Source organism: Aulostomus chinensis, chromosome 4, assembly GCF_037954235.1.
Source record: "Aulostomus chinensis isolate RoL2024-O1b breed Wild chromosome 4, RoL_Achi_v1.0, whole genome shotgun sequence".
NCBI classification, from domain to species: Eukaryota; Metazoa; Chordata; class Actinopteri; order Syngnathiformes; family Aulostomidae; genus Aulostomus; species Aulostomus chinensis.
Genome location: NC_141323.1, coordinates 30,278,055 through 30,282,710, shown reverse-complemented (window position 1 = coordinate 30,282,710; position 4,656 = coordinate 30,278,055). Strand labels below are relative to the sequence as shown.

The following is a 4,656-nucleotide window of genomic DNA, read 5'->3' as shown; positions in this document are numbered from 1 at the left end:
ATATCTCCCATCTGGCCAAATCCTTCTTTATTTCTGTAATCAGTTTTCCATAATTTTCTTTTAATAGCTGTGATATAATGGGAGTAATAATGATGCCAAGATATCTAAACCCTGTGGTGGTCCATTTGAAATTGAACTTTCCCTCTAATTCAGTTGGATATTTGCCTGAAAGCATCATTGCTACTGACTTAGATTCATTAGTTAAATAACCTGATAATTCTCCATATTCATTCAGATTGTTCAATAAAGCTGGTATAGTTAAGGAGGGTTCACTTAGATATGTTCATATATCGTCAGCAAATAAAGATATTTTATGCTCCACTCCCCCTTCATCTCTTATTCCCTTAATATCCTTATTTTGTCTTATTGATTCGGCTAATGGTTCAATACTTAATGCCAACAGCAATGGACTCAGACAATCCCCTTGTCTGACCCCTCTTTTGAGGGGAAAGAAATCTGAACAGCATCCGTTAACTCTAATCCGTGATTTGGGGTTTTTATAAACCAATTTTACCCAATCTATAAATGTTGAATGAAACCCAAAAACTTCTAATGTCCGATATAGGAAGCTCCATTTTACCCGGTCAAATGCCTTTTGTGCATCTAAACTGAGCATCAAAGCGGGTTGTCTGTTGTTTTTAGTACATGATATAAGATTTAATGTTCTCCTAATATTGTTAGCTCCTTGTCTACCAGGGATGAACCCTGTCTGATCTGGTTTGATTAATTTTGTTATATATATCTGTATCCTATGTGCTAAAATATGAGTCAATATCTTCAGATCACTACATAACAAGCTGACAGGCCTGTATCCTTCACATGTGGTTGGGTCCTTTCCTTCTTTATGTATGACTGAGATAATGGCTTCTGACCAAGATGTTGCTGGGTCACCTGATGTCAGGGCATAATTAAATCCTTTGAAAAGGGCTGGTGTAATCTCCTTCGCAAAACACTTATAAAATTCTCCCGAGAGCCCATCCGTGCCAGGGGATTTATTATTTTTAAGTACCTTAATTGTATTAGCTATTTCCTGTACTGAGATTGGCCTAACCATTTCAGATGCCTCCTCTGTTAATAATGACGGTAAGTGCAATCTTTTGAGGAATGCCAGTGTTTTATTTTCTAGTGATTGCGAGTCAGGGTCATCATATAGATTTTTATAATATTCTGCAAACGCTGCTGCTATCTCCGTTGGCTTTATCATATATTTTTTAGAGTTAGGATGTCTTATTTTATTTATCGTCCTATTTGCCTGGGCTTTTCTAAGTTGAAATGCTAATAATCTGCTGGCTCTATTCTCCATCTCATAATATCTCTGATTCGTAAAACTTAAAGCCCCCTCTGCTTTGTAAGTTAATAGTTCATCGAGCCGTTGTTTGATTTTTTTCAGTTCGATAAGTGTTGAGTTACTTGATGTTCTTTTGTGTTCCAATTCCAACTCTCTAATTTTATTCTCTAACATATTTTGTTGCTTTAATCGGGCCTTTCTCATTCTGGAAGATATCTCTATTATTTTCCCTCTAATAACTGCCTTCCCCCCGTCCCATAAAATTGAAGGTGAAACTTCCCCTTTGTCATTAGTTTGAAAGTATTCCTTTAAATTTTGTTTTAGTTCCTTTACCACACTCTCATCTGATAACAGAGATACATGAAGTCTCCAGTATTTGAAAAAAGATTCATTACCCATATCTACCGTTAGCGTAATAGGAGCATGATCACTTATAGTGATGGTGTCTGTGCCACAGTCCAGCACTTTATGCATATGTTGTTGTGAAACGCAGAAAAAATCTATCCTTGAATAACTCCCGTGTGGGTTTGAGTAAAAAGTCAAATCCTTCCCTCTAGGGTTATTTCTTCTCCATGGATCAGTAAGACCTCGCTCTCTTATGACATTATTTAGTACCTTAGATTTTTTTGCACTTGGTCCCTGTTCTGGAGGCAATCTATCCTGCTTACCATTCTGCACTGTGTTAAAATCACCCCCAATCACTATCATCCCTTTCCCATTGTTGGCAAGTACGTTGGCTATATTTTTAAAGAATGCCGCATTTTCCTCATTTGGGGCATAAACATTTAGTATGGATATTGTCATATCGCTTATGGAACCAACCATCATTATATATCTTCCCAGATGATCTTTTATCACTTTCTCTGTATGAAATTGCAGGGATTTATTTATTAATATGGCTACTCCCTTTCTTTTTCCAAAAGAAGCATGAAATACTTGGTTTACCCATTCCCTTTTCAGTTTGTTACATTCGTTGTCATCCAGATGTGTTTCTTGTATCAAAGCTATTGAACATTGCATTTTTTTCAATTGACTCAGTATTTTCTTTCTCTTTATGGGGTGATTCAACCCATGGACATTATATGACACAAGGTTTAGCCTACTCATATTTGTTTAAGTGGAAACCCAGTAACTTTACATCTCTTATTAACTAATATAACTGTGCAAAAAGTAGCACAGCGAAAAAGACAAGTCTGCATCTCCTCAAGAACTAATACACAATAACAAGAAAAACAAGACTCCCAACTGTCCCCTGACCAGAGAATTGTGACGAAGGCCCTCTGGTGGTTCGCACTATGTGCACTTGCAACTTCTCGGATGTTGTGTAAAGTTGCCATTTGCTCCACAAAAGCAGTGATTTTGCTCCAAAATAGAACCAAAACAATATTTTGTCTGTTGTTTTTTTTTTTTTTTTTTTATAAGTAGTAAATTACCTCTTAACCAGCTCCATTTGTCTTCGTGTATGTCCTTTTTAACAGACACTTTTATTGATCATGTATATTTCAGGGCATCCTCTTCGTATGAAATACTTCACTTGATAAGGGCCCGTAGATCCGTCTCTGTGATGTTTGGCTGCTGTCTTCTCCCCCTCTGTCCCGTCATTATGGTCCAGCTGCCTTGCGCCATCACTCTCTGTAGTCTCTCGGTCTCGTCCTCCTCCTCCACCTGAATCCCCATATTCCTCAGCATGGGTGCAGCATCCATTAATGTGGCAAACGTCTTTGTCCCGTCTTCCAGAAAGACTTTCAGCTGTGCAGGATATGGAGATTGTGCCTTCACGTTCTTCTCCTTCAGTTTCTTTATAACTTCCCTTACTTGTTTCCTCTTTTTTTGTACTTCATTTGTGTAATCCTGGTTAAAGTAGACGTTACGTCCCTCATACATGAGCTTTTTCTTCCATGCTTCTTGAATCAGCCGTTCTTTCACCCTGTAGTTGAGGAAGCGAACAATTATTGCTCGCGGGGGGGCCGTGTTTTCTCTCGGCTTCGTAGTCAGTGATCGGTGCGCTCTCTCGAAATGAACCGCCATTTTATCAGGGAAGTTCATTGAGGACTGAATAAAATGAGTCACAAATCCTATGGTGTCGTTTTTCTCAGCACCCTCTGGGATTCCGTGTATTCTTATGTTGTTTCTTCTTGATCTTGATTCCAAGTCCTCGCATTTCGCGGACAGCCTTGCCTCGTGTTGAAGTAGAAAAGTGACCATTCTTTCCAGCCTCGCCGTCCGGCCTTCCGTGTCGTTAATCCTCTCTTCCATCTCATCTGACCGCTGCTCCAACTGAGCCATTTTCTCCCCCATTTCAGCTATTTTAGCTTCTAGTCTTGCTAAGGCTCCTTTGTTTTCCGTCACCGCGTCTGCATGTTCTTGGCGTAGTTTACGGAGCTCCGCTAATATCATCGATACCTCGTCTCCGGACATCGCCATCCCCGGTGCGGCGCTCCGCGCTCCGCCGGCGCCTGTATCATTCGCATTTTCTTTCTTAGCTGACTTCCCTTTTTTGTCCATTTTATTTCTCTTATCTTTAGTCTCTGATTATCCGCGTCCTCGACCCCTTTCTGCTGCTAATATCACGTTAAAGAGCTATTTTTACATTAGTTTTCTCTCGGAGCAATTCTCCCTCATGTCTTCTACATCATGGCGTCACCGGAAGTCCCTTCACATGATTTTCATTCAGAAACAATAGAATTGTCAAATACCACAACAGTTTTCAGCGTGCTGGTAAACAACATACACACACACACACACACACACACACACACACACACACACACACAAATAGTTTGTGTTTGTGAGAAGATAAAAAAAATCTACTGTGCGTCAATGAAGATAAATTGTTGAATATCAATCCTCTACTCATGCTCATGGGAGTGTAGTTGTTGTGGCCGAGTGGTTAAGGCGATGGACTAGAAATCCATTGGGGTCTCCCCGTGCAGGTTGGAGTCCTGCCAACAACGTTAAACTGCTGTTCCAGAGGAGACAACATCTGCTCCTCCTGTAGGTCCATGTGTCAAAGGTTTTCTTTCAAGGGCTGTAGCAGCTGATGATGAGGGAGAGAGAGAGGATTGGTAGCATGTTGTCTTGTCTCAACCATTCTGGTGTTGACCAAAATCTTTGTTGATACTCCAGTGGTGGTGAAGGTGATGGAAATGTTCCAAGTTGGACGGTTCCATGTTCAACCAGTTTCATCTGGAACTGAGGTGGAGCTTAGGGTTAAGTAGGAATTGGTTTGGTTTAGTCCCTGGGAATGTCAGTTGGTGTGTGTGTGTGTGTGTGTGTGTGTGTGTGTGTGTGTGTGTGTGTGTGTGTGTGTGTGTGTGTGTGTGTGTGTGTGTGTTTACATGCAGACTTTCCCTTGTGACAGCTGATTT

The 4,656-nt window shown here is 40.4% G+C and overlaps 1 non-coding gene across 1 annotated transcript; it reads left to right on the top strand.

Moving 5' to 3' along the window:
• Positions 1 to 4,160: 4,160 nt before the first annotated feature.
• On the top strand, positions 4,161 to 4,242 carry trnas-aga (transfer RNA serine (anticodon AGA)). The gene has a single exon. It is a non-coding gene; the product is annotated as a tRNA-Ser (tRNA).
• Positions 4,243 to 4,656: the final 414 nt, after the last annotated feature.